Genomic DNA, 12,451 nt, shown 5'->3' with positions numbered 1-12,451 from the left:
TGACTTGCTCTGCCTTTTCCTGGCTCCTCCCACAGAAGGGTTACCCAGGAGGGCTTTGTTCCACTCTCTAGGTTAGGGAAGCCAAACAAACATTGAGAAGCTCACCCCCACCTTCTTACCATGGCCCCAAACCACGAACACTATTTTTTGCCCTGATTCCATCACTCCGAACTGAAGTGGACCACGCGTGGTGCAACTTCCTCTCTGGCTTATTTGCTTCTTTTCTTGCTCTACCGAGGTGGTCGGCTAAAAGCAGAATTTGGCAAGATCCCGCAGGGGAAAGGAGAAATTTCAGTTGCTTGGTGGGTTCCCACCTCCTTTCTGCTCTGGGCAAGGCTGAGGTGGAGGGGGGTTGTGTGTGGGGGGTGGGGAGTGCAGTATAGCCCACATGTACCTGAGGAAAACACGCAGAGATAAGAGCTTCTTGACAGTTCTGGCTAGCGGGGGCCCCTCACTCCTGCTTTTCAAAGACAAACACTTTCCGTTTGTCGATTTGTTTGAGGCCAAATCTGCAACTCTGTGGCCTTGACTCTAAAAATAAATCTTCTGCAATAATGACGAGGCTGTTGCAAAGAGGAAGGCGTGCAGAGAAGGGAAAGAGGGAGGCAAAGCCAAGAGCAGGCAGAGAGAAACCAAATACCCAAACAGGAAGAAGGGATGTGAGGAAATGACCCAGAGATTTCTCCCACCCTGGGGCAGGGGCCACTGCACCAGCCCTGGAGGGAAGGAGTGGGAGGGGGGTGTCACTCCTCAGCTCTTGGTTCATTAGACCCCACCTCGGAGTAGGAAAGTATCCCATGTAACCATCTGTCTTCTGCTACTAGGTGACAGTGGAAGGCCCGAAGCTTGGACATCACGTGGGAACTTTTAGAAATGCAAAGGCCCCTCTGCAGTCCATCCTTGCAGAACCTGCTTTTGTACCAACTCTCTGGGCAATGAACATGCACCAATGGATTTGGGAAGGTGGCAGAGTCCCTGGGGATCCTATCACCATGCAACAGCCATCAGAGGAACTGGACTCTGTTTTTGTTAGGGGAGGGCTCACCAGGCTGTGCTCAGGGCTTAATCCTGGCTCTGCACTCACTCCTGGCAGGCTTGCGGACCCATATGGAATGGTGGGGAGCAAATCCAGGTCTGCCATGTACAAGGCAAGCTCCCCTCCAGCTGTACCATCTCTCAGACACTAGAAACTGGACTCTTCTCTTTGCTCTCAAAAAACCAGGCATGAGTCCCTGTCCAGCAGACTAACTCCTGTTTACTGATCAGAATGCTGCAGCCCCCGCCCCATATCATTAGGAATTTCTCACTCATTCTCTGATCACCCATGGAGAGAAGCACTCATGCACTCATTACAGACCCAGTGACTTACTCCCCAGGAGCTCCGTGATTTCTCAGTCTAGATTTTTCCTTCTAAACCACCATTGCTTTGCTTCTCTGACCCTGGGTCCTGGCCTGAAATGTCTTCCCTATCTTCTAGTCTTAAGCGAACTTGATTTCACGGTCCCTGTGCCAGTTTTGATAGACATGGAGTTCCCCTTCGTTGTCCCCTCCCCCCCCATTATCTCACTGACATACTCCAGCCAGCCTCACTATTCCCCTAAGAGAACATCCTCTCTTCCTGCCCACCTGCAGAGCCATCCACTCTGTTATTTAGTGGGGACTCAAGTCCCTTGCTCCCGCCTGGACTGGGCAGGTGAACAGCGGGGCCATTGTTTAGATGCTGAGCAGGTGACAAACAGTTATGGCTGCTCCTTGCTGGAATTCTAAATAGTGGCTGTCACTCTTCATTGACTATAAAATGTACAAATGTGAATGATAAGAAAGAACATAACTGTGCCCCATCTTATCAAATTTATTTTAGCTGTGCTTTAAAATCAATTTAATTTGTAAATTATTCATGGCATGTAGCAACTATTACAGACGTGCACGACCAAAAACCTACACTTAAAAGATTGTACTAACTTTTTCGAGACATTTTGTGGCTGCTTTTATCATTTTTTATTACGAAGGTAATGCGTATCTATTTTAGAAAATGTGGCCACTACAGATAAGCAAAAATAATTATTGTATTATTATCACCCCTAATCCTATGACCAAGAAATAATCACTTAACATTTCAGCATATATCCTTTCAGTCCTTTTTTATTCCAAACACACATATGTCTCTCTCTCTCTCTCTCTCTCTCTCTCTCTCTCTCTCTCTCTCTCTGCATCTTTGTATATGTGCCAGCTTGTCTCCCAATATGGGGACCATCAATTCCTTCCCCTGGTTCTGGAGTCTTCCACGTTTGGGAGCCAGCTCATATCAGTTTTCCAGAACTAATCGTGTGGTCTCTCCACACACTGTAACCAGGGGTATCACCTTGAGAGTTGGTAAAAGTCCCCAATAAGGGTCTCACGCCAACTCCCACCCAACCACCCCCAACACAGCCAGATATCCACCTGTAAATATTCACGAGCCTGCCACATGCTATTACACGCAGGGTCAACATCACAGGTGCTCTATAGGGGGTACCAGGATCAAAATGACCTCATGTGAGCCTTAATGATCCACTGTCACTGCCCTGAAATTCTTCATCAATTTTTTAGAACTCTGATTATCATATGGTGGTGGGGAGAGGGGGTGCCATTTCTGCTATCCCATTAGCACTGGTGCTCTAGATGCCCACAAGCACAGAATTCTGGTAAACACACAGTTCATAGCATTCAGCAAGGCTCAAGAATCAAGGAAAGAGTGTGATGCTGAGAACTGAGTAAGTGGGAGCTGATGGTCCTTAGAGGTCCTGCTTTGCACTTGAAGCATTTGCTCCAACGGCAGAAACACAACCACCCAAGGATCCCTCATCTGCTCTTTCTTGTGTTACTTCCTTGTGTTAGCAACCTTGCTCTCCAAATGGCTCGTAGGAGGATAGACAGAAGACAATTCCATAGTTTCTATCAGGTTTTACCTACCCATCAGTAAGCAGAAGATAGTCTTGGCAGAATGAATCTTATGAAGAAGTCAACTAAAACAATAGAATTAATTGTGTGCAACATCTCCAGTGGTTCTGGTAAGATCTATATATACGCACAAACTAAGAAACACACATCGTGCTATTTTCACAGTTACACTGAAGAGTTAAATGCTCTTATAGTGTGCATTTAACATTGTGCTGCACAAGCTTTAGATGAATGATAAGTCCATGTTAATAATTTACAGGGTGTTTTTTTCTTTTGTCTTTCCTTAGAACCACATTCAATAGTATATTTTTAAAAATACTTTGACAAATCATGAAAGAGACCATTGGAGCAAAGGGGAAAGTTTTATAAGTTAGTCTTCTTAAAAGTATTCCCCTCCCCCCAGCTTGTTTTTATTTGGGGGGGGGGGGTGGGCAGTGATTAAGGAACTGTGCATTCTTGTTTTTCACTGGACCCTGCAAATTGTGAAGCTGGCCCTGTCCATGCCATTCCCCACTGAGAGGAAATCTCTCCATCCACTTCTTGAATCTAGTTTGACTAGATTGGACCTAGTGACTGTTTGGGCCAGTAGAATTCCATAAAAATAAGTTTTCTTTGTTGTACACACTTCACTTAAAGAGGACTGGGTTGAGGGACCAGGAGATAGTACAGAGACAAAGGCACTTGCACTCAGCCCACCCCAATTTAATCCCCAGAAGCGCAAATGGTTCCTGAATGATACTAGGAGTGATCTCTGAGCACAGAGCCAGGAGTAAGCTCTGTGCACCATCAGGTATGGCCCAATGATTCGGATGCCCCCGAAAAAGAACTAGGCCAGGGTTGCAGGATGGGAGAAGAGCTTCTTTGGGAGCCCTTCTTATTTTTCATTTGTTTTTTGGGGGTTTTTTTTTGGGGGGAAGGGGCCATACCTGGCAGTACTCAGGGCTTATTCCTGGTTCTGCACTTAGGTATCACTCCTAGTGGGCTCAGGGGACCATATATGGTGCCAGGGATCATATCTGGGTCAGCTACTTGCAAGGCAAGCACTCTACCCATTGTACTATGGCTCTTGCCTCCCCTAATTCTGATTTTTAATCAGAACTAACAAGAAAGCCATCCAATCTTTATTGGTTACTCCAAGGACTGTGCATGGGACTGTTGAGAGAAAATGCTTAATCTTCTATCTACCTCAACTTCTTGCCTAGTCTCATCATTCTCCAAACTACCTGGATGGCCTCAAAATTCCTTTTAATGTTCGCTCGCTCTTCAAAGGACACTGAAATAAGGAGGCAATTTTTGGTAGACACCCAAAAGAAAACGCTATTACTAAAATTCACGTCTCAGTGAGATTGTGACTTAGGCCTCTTTGCAGCCCCGGCTCCTCTCACAATACCTGTCTCCTAGTGGGAAATCAGTCATTATTTGCCAGATCAATTCATCTGAGTTATCAATAAATGTGGAGCATCAAACTAGTCTTGAGATCATACTGACATTAGTAGGCAAAATTAACACTCAATGGGCCTAATCTGCTCCTTGTAGGAAATGTTTTCAAAGAAAGAGCAGTGCCTGGTTAATTTAATATACTCAAACGTCCCCAGGAATGTTTGAAACCCTGGGAAGCATTTTTGATTATGTTGCTAGCTTGGGGCCTGCTTCTTGGTTTTTTAGCACCTGGCCACAGGAAATGGGATGCCCACAGACCCTGGACCAGAAAAAAAATGGGCATGTGAATGGCAAGCAGAGATAAAAAGTTTGACTTTCAGTGTGCTTAACCTCATCTTTCTCATCTGTACAACATGTATTGGGGAAATAATTCATAACTCACAGGGTGCTCATGAGAACAAGGTGGATCTCTCTCTCACTCTCTCTCTCTCACACACACACACACACACACATGCGCGCGCACGCGCGCGCACACACACACACAAGCCTCTTGCACCGTGCCTGGCATAGATAATGCCCCACCACGATGTTCTCCCTAGCCATGAGCTATCACTACCTTGAAAGCTTCACCCATGCTTCATCTTGCCCTGAAGATACAATAATGTTTCTTTATAAAGGAAACTGAGGATGGATGGTGGATCAGTCACCTCTCACTGCCTAACAAGTCACTTCAAACTGAGTCACTTCCAACAACACTCATTTGCACCTGCTTTCGCAGCTCTAAGTCAACTCATCTCCAAGCAGGTCTGCAGCTAGTTCTGGTCTACCCACGCGTGGCTTTCAGTAGAGAGTAGGGTCAAGTCTGGCCCTGGGTCCTGGGTAGAAGAACAGAGGCTCTCACAGAGAAAGTGCTTCCCAGCATGATGACATTGGTACAAAAAAATTAGAAGGATGAAAGGAAAAGAGGGTAGAAGTCTGGTCCAGAAGCTAAAGTCACCTGGCAAAAGCTGGGGCCACAGTCTCTCAGGGAGCGTTGAGGCAGTGGAGGAGCCCCAGCTGCTGCAGGGACGCCAACCATGGCAGAGAAACTTCCTGACTTCTTGCCTCTCTGCTCTGTCATTCCCCTTGGTAGGTATACCCAAAAAAAGTATCAGGTGGGGGGGGGGGGAGGGGCGGCGGCAGCAGAGGATCGTTAAGATAAAGGAGTGTCCAGTGTTACAACAATAGTTGTAAGTAATCACTCTGGACAACAACTTAGTGTTGAAAGTAGGTAAAGGGATATACATGATAACTTTTCAATATCTGCATTGCAAACCATAAAGCCCAAACAGAGAGAGAGAGAGAGAGAAAGAGAGAGAGAGAGAGAGAGAGAGAGAGAGAGAGAGAGAGAGAGAAGTAGCTGCCATAGAAGCAGATTGAGATGGGAAGGGGGTTGGGGGTGGGAGGGTTTTTTTATAATTATAAAATAAAAGGGAAAAAAGTATCAGGAAGCCAGAGAGCAGGGGAATGTGTTTTCCCATGAGTCAGAGTAGGGTAGAAAAGGCAGGGTTAGGGGCTGGAGAAATAGTACATTGAATAAGGTGATCTCCTTGCATGCTGCAGGCCTGGGTTTAATCCCAGCACCCCATACTATCACCCAAGCCCACCAGGAGTAATCTCTGAGCTCAGAGCCAGGAGTAAGCTGGGTGTGGTCAAAAAACAAAATAAACAAAAGTAGGGGCTGGAGCAGTAGCACAGTGGGTAGGGCGTTTGCCTTGCACACAGCCGATCTAAATTCAATTCCCAGCATCCCATATGGTCCGCCAGGAGTAATTCCTGAGTGCATGAATCAGAAGTAACTCCTGTGCATCGCTGGGTGTGACCCCAAAAGCAAAATAAAAATAAAAATAAATAAACAAAAGTATAAAAAAAGTTAGGGATGGGTCAGGGAGCAAACAGGCAAATGGGACAGTATTGACCTAAGCCAGACTAGTACGCATGCCCAGGTGATGCACTGCTCAGCTGCAGGAGCAGTCACTCGCGACCCTATACGCGCACACTTGGCACTGACTGATCCCAGACACCCAAGGACTTTACCTGTCCCCTGCTCCCCTTAGGTGTTTGGGGCTGCATGCTGACCAGGTTAGCAGATACTGAGAGTGGGTGCTCCGTGGGGTAGAAGTTGGGGGTATCTGCCAACTAAGGCTAGAAAGGCATTGGTGACTGATAATCTGTGACTTCACCCCATGTGCATGTTCAACCTTTTCCTCTGGGGTTCTCAATGGGACTGTGAGAAATAGTCCACCTGTCTAAAATGGCGTTAGACTCAGAGACTCAAAGATCAACAAGAGTGAGGCTTTAATAGCTATTGATTAGGGTCTTGCAAGATCAGGTGACTGGCCAGCAGGCACATCCAAAGTAGTCAGAATAGGAATTATGTTCCCTGGTGCACAAGTCCCTCCTCGGGTTGCACATTGGGTGAAAAGAAGTTTCTGGTATGTTGCCTTTTATTGGATACTCTGAATGCATGCACCCCTGGGGATTGGTTGGGTTGCTAGAACGGGGTTTTGGTTTTCCACCCCCTTTTGTTCTCTTGGTTTTGGAAGGCTTTCCAGGAGTTACAGGTACATATGTGCTATCTAGCTTGGAGGCAGTTTCTACACTGACCCTCTCCTAAACCCTGGTGGGTAGAATTAACACTCAAAGGGTCTGATCTGCTCCTTGTAGAAACGTCTTCAAAGAAGAAGCACAGCGTGGTGAATTTAATGTACCCAAATGTCCCCAAGAAAGTCTGAATCCCTGGGAAGCAGTTTCGATTATGTCTCCTAAAGCAAACACTGTTAGTTAGTGTGGAAGTCATTATGCAGGCATTCTGCCAGTCATTTTCCATTTAGGGTTAAATTCTTTGTCTTGAAAATGGACCAGCAGTGATTTTATTTCTAATAGGACTGAGAGTCAGTTTCCCACAGTACTCACCTGCTCATCCCACTAAGCCAGGGCAACTTCCTTTCCTTCTTCCTCATTTCTGGGCCCCACTCATGGCCCAAGTGCAACCAACATGAGATTCACACCCCAACTCACAGCCCTCATTTCTGCTTTTTGGCCTTGGTGGCCGTGGTGGGGAGAGCAGAGAACAGCTCTCTGAGCGCCGCTGCCTCAGTCCCTAGGATTCCTTCTAGATCTCTGTACCCACCCTCAACCCCGGATTCCCATTTGACCCCTCCCACAACTTCCTTTCCATTCCAAGAGAGGCAGAGCAAGGGTGGCTCAAGGGAACTAGCAACCCCAGCAAAAGTCAAGGCAGACTGGCACCTGGAAGGGTCTCCCAGAATCTCACCCCTGATCCCACCTCCCGTGCGCCCTCATCTGTCCCCCAACGCTTCCCACAAAAGGCTGCCCCTCCCCAAAAGGGAGCGGGCTCAGTGCTGCGTTACCCAGAAACTGCCACACTAGCCACCAAAGTGACTGCTCGTTATTTGAACACTTTCTTCTATTTGACTGAATACAGGAAAAATGTCACAAATAGAATATTCATCATTCCCCTCGCGCGCCTTTTCTCCCTGCTTATCTCCCTGCTGTCATGTCGGAGGCCCGACTTCAGGCTCATTTGGTATGTTGAGAGCGTGCCCGGCAGAGGATGCCGCTGAAAGCTTCGGCCTTCCCTCCCCACCAGTGACATCCCACCAGACAAATGCCACTCACACTGACCCCGCGAGGGGAGGACCGTGTCTGCTTAAGTGATGGGCCCCGTGCTCCCCGCCAAGGGAACAGGAAGGAGCCGAGGAGCCTGTGCCGTCATTTAGTGATTCTCGGCATGTCACTTTCCCAGACACCTCGGTTTCCAGAGCCTTTATCCTCAGGTGCTTCTTAGAAGGCGCAGGATGGCATTCCCACCCCACTTCAAACACCGTCTGTTTCGAGATCCTCAGAGGGGCTAACACCGCCTGCCAATTTCTCCGCTCCAGAGCCATCAGCGCGGAGCAGCTCGCTTGAGGCTTCTTTTCCATCAGCGCCCAGCTGAGACGCCTCCCCCGTCGCACCCCCACTTCCTGCAGCCAGGCCCCACCCTAAAGATCGCCCTGCCAGACTGCAAGGAGCACGTTTCTGGGGCTGGAAAAAAAATCTCAGTACTTCTATCCCTGACAATTACATAGTGTGTTGAACGGCAGAAACACCAGCCTTGAACCCTGGAGGCTAACAAGTGGGGTGGTGGGGGAGTTCATCCATGAGGTCACCAAGGGAAGTCCCATCATCATGTCAGAATCCCGAGCAAGATAATGAAGAAGGTCAGAAGGGAACTCCTATCCTGAGTTGGCCTTTCCTGCAGGGAGCATTCTAGAAACCCCATTCAAAGACCCCAGCTTCCTTTCTGTTGACCAGTAGCCACAAAAGAGACTGAGAAACAAGTTTGGGGCTGGGCATTTTGCCATCATGCAACTGCAGTTTGATTCAAGTCCTGGGCTCAGTTGTGTCTTCCTAGAACTTACATTTTTCCGTCTCAGCTCCCAGGATCTCTGAATGTGATGGATGGTATTTGGACACCCAGGGTCTTTTCATAGTTTCTCAAGTTAGAGTCATTAGGGTGGGTCTTATTCCAATATGACTTGCTTTCCCTAAAAGAAGAGGAAATTAAGGCATAGATAACACACTGAGAGAAGACCATGGAAAAATGCAGAGATAAGATGGTCCTTCACAAGCCAAGGAGTGAGGCCTCAGCAGGAACTAACCCTAACAAGGTAGAGCTACCTTATCAGGGAATTCCAGGCTCCAGAACGATGAGAAAATAAATTCTTTCTGTCAGAGCTCCAGTCCACCCTAGCCGTCATCCCTGAGACTTGCTTCTGGCAGCCTGAGAAGACTAAAATGGGTAGTAAGGGGTAACAGAGAAATGATCATGGGTCAGCAATTCCAGCTCCTAGCACATTTGGGGAAACCTTGTCTTTATTATCTGGACTTTTAAAGACATGTCTTAAGTGTCTTAACACCATTTTGGAAGATCCTTTTTAAGGTTCTTTTCATCAAGTGGTACCCAGAGGGCCTGCACCATGCTCCCCCACCACACGCATCTAGCTCCCCCCGCCAGCTCTTTCTCAACCTCCATTTCTCTTGTCTCTGCATGATTTTTCTCCCTAGAAATGCTTATATAAAAACTGGCCTTTCTGGAACGATTTGAAAAATACTGAAATAACCCTCCCTCCCTTCCACTGGCCATAAATAGCCTGAAAGTCTAAAGTCAGTGCTTCATTCCTTTGGTTAATCCATGATCTCCTATGAAAGTGCAAATTAAATAGCAAGTGATCTAGATCCAGTCAGCTCAGAGCAGGTCAGGATGGTGGGGAAGCTGGTTGAAAAGTGGCTACCTAAGAGCCAGAGGCCCACAGAAGACCTTGATGAAGCTGTTAACTGCAAAGGGGCCCCTCAAATACTTCTTTGCTAAAAAAAAAAAAAGTATGGGAATCAAAGCCAAAAGTCTTCCCCAAGAAGACCTCCTACTTCCACCCCATCTGAACCTTTGATAAAATCACCTTCAGACACCACCATCCAGAACCTTTCCTCCCACCAAGCTTCTCCACAGAAATGGAACAGGGAGTTAAGTTGGGGTGTTCTGCCTCCCCTCTGTGCCATAACATGGGTTTCTTCACAAGGGACACCAAGACAGAGGTCATCTGTCTTTGTGTCTGCCAAGGTTGACTGCTGTCTCTGACTCTTTCTTCAAGCCATTCAACTTTCTGCACTGACGGAGAACACCTAAAATAATTTCTTACAGAAAGAATCATTTGTATCCAAACACATCTTTCCTTGGGTCTCGTTGGAATGTTAATTGGCCGGTATGCAGGGATGGACTTGTACAATACCTGTCTTTTTCAATTCAGCTGCAACCGCCAGGAAACTGCAAACATTTCCCAGTTGTCCAGCTGGTAGATTTCTGCCAGTAGGAGCCCCTGGAAGGAGCTGGAAGGGATGACAGAAAGGCTGATAATACAGCTAGGTATGGAATTCAAATCTCCAACTGATTGCATTTCAAAGAATTTCAAAGACATTGCACCCATTATCTTTCAGCTTTCCAGCTGAGGTGCTAAATACCAGTGGGCTTTTTTTTTTTCTGGAAGATCTGTACATTAAAAAAACAAAACTACCCATGGAGTTCAAAATGATAATGCCTGAAGGGGCAGGTCTTCTCAAATTCTACCTGCTTGGCACTGGGTGGGCTCTCTCAATATAAGCACTCAAGTGTTCCTCCAGCCTGGAGAAACTTGATTCTAGTATTACTTTGATCATTTCCTCTCCTGCAGTCTTTTCTGTTCTTTGCTTCTGAAAATTCCTATTAGATCGATATTTAAATTTCAGCCCCTGATGTGTGTCTCTTAAACTTTTCTCTTGCACTTTAAAAAAAATCTCCTGATTTTTTCATATTTTTGGAGGTTCTCCTTGCTGCTGCTTAGGGGCTCAGGCACCTCTAGTGATCCTTAACCTGCTGTGTGAGCAGTACTGGGTGGTACTGGATCCTGCTCGGTGGATGCTGTATGTTGGATAACTGGTGCATGTTGCTTGGGATCAAACCTGGAGCCTTGCATCTACAAGGCATGTGCTCCACCCCTTTGAGCTATCTTCCCAGTCCTCTTTTTGCACTTTTTTTTGCAGAGTATTTTTCAACTCTATCCCCAGTTCTAACTTACTTCAGCTGTTGCATGCAGTGAGATTATTATGTAATCAATTGCACTTTTTTTTCTTGTTTCATTCCCAGAACTCTGAAGTGTTCTTTTGATAGCAGTCAGCTCTTTATTTATGGAAAACGTTTTTGCTTAATTTAAATATCTCTCTATATTCTGGGAGAAATCTATGGGGGTTACTTCTCTTGTTTGTTTAGTTTGATGCCTCTCTTTTTATGATGTTGGTTTTCCTAGAATATGTTGGGTAATTCTTTACTCTCTTCTGTAATAGACGAAGGTCCACACTTATCTATGGTGGTGGCTGATGTACTTTTTCCAAATTCTAGTGAAAAATTTCTGCCCTCCTGACAGTGAAAACCAGAAGTTCCCAGGACCGGAGTGATAGTACAGAGAATGGGGTGCTTGTCTTGTATGGGGCTGACCTGGGTTCAATCCCCAGTAACCCATTAGGTCCCATGAGCACAGGCAGGATTGATCACTGAGCTTAGAGCCAGGAATAAGTCTGGCTGAGAGTGGCCCAAAAACCAAAAAAAGAGAAAAAGAAGGAAGGAAGGACAGGAGGGAGGGAGGGAGGGAGGGAGGAAATCAGAAGTTCTCATCAAGGAAGCAGGATCTCTGCCGACTTATGGTGAAGAAGGCCTTGGATCAAGCCAGCTTTTCTTGGAGCTATTTGCAAGCTTATTCTCTTAGTATGGGGACCTCTCCCCTAATGGCCACTTCCTGGGGCCACATTCTTTCCTCCAGCTACTGCCTGTAGGGCATTCTGAGTTAAGACACTCCACATCAGAAAGTAGTTCTTCTAGTCTGAAGGCAAATATCAGGTGTCTGCTCGCTAAAAGCTGGGTTTCAGAGACAGAAACCTTAACTTGTAACCTCACCAATAGCTCCCTAATCCAGTCTCCCTCCTCCCAGCCATGTTGCCCCTGGTCCAGGGATACTTCCAAAAGTTTCCAGAAAATTCTCCTTTGAAAAGGAGAGTTCTCTTTGACCCCATAAGATTTTGAGATCTCAGCACCACTGAAATGATGCTATCACCTTTACCTTTTCCTGCAATTTCTGGTCAGCAGATTCTACCTTCCGAGTTTCCCAGCTAGGCTTTTGGTCCCCTCTAAGATTTTAATAGGGAAAACTCCATTATATACAAAGGAAGATAAAACGCTATCGTGAACATATACTAAGGCTAGTCACGCAAAGAGAAAAACACATACAATACAGTAGGACTTCGTTCCTAGGAGGTGCAAGTGTTGTCAAAATGATCAAGACAGAAAAGGAAGTAGCAAATGCCGCGAGGCTGGAGTGGAGAACTGTGTCTGATGGGCATAGAGTTGCAAGATGAAAAGCATTCTGAAAATTGTGAAACAATGTACAAGTACTTAGCCCTACAAAATAAAGCCAGTTTCCTGTGTGTTCTATGTATCCTATCACAATGAAAGCCTGGTTTGTTTTTTAAAAAACATAATGTATCCTCCAGGGATCCATCA

This window comes from Sorex fumeus, unplaced genomic scaffold (genome assembly GCF_029834395.1).
Source record: "Sorex fumeus unplaced genomic scaffold, SorFum_2.1 ptg000086l, whole genome shotgun sequence".
Taxonomy (NCBI): Eukaryota; Metazoa; Chordata; class Mammalia; order Eulipotyphla; family Soricidae; genus Sorex; species Sorex fumeus.
The sequence above is the reverse complement of the archived record's forward strand: the minus strand, read 5'-3'. Positions refer to the sequence as shown.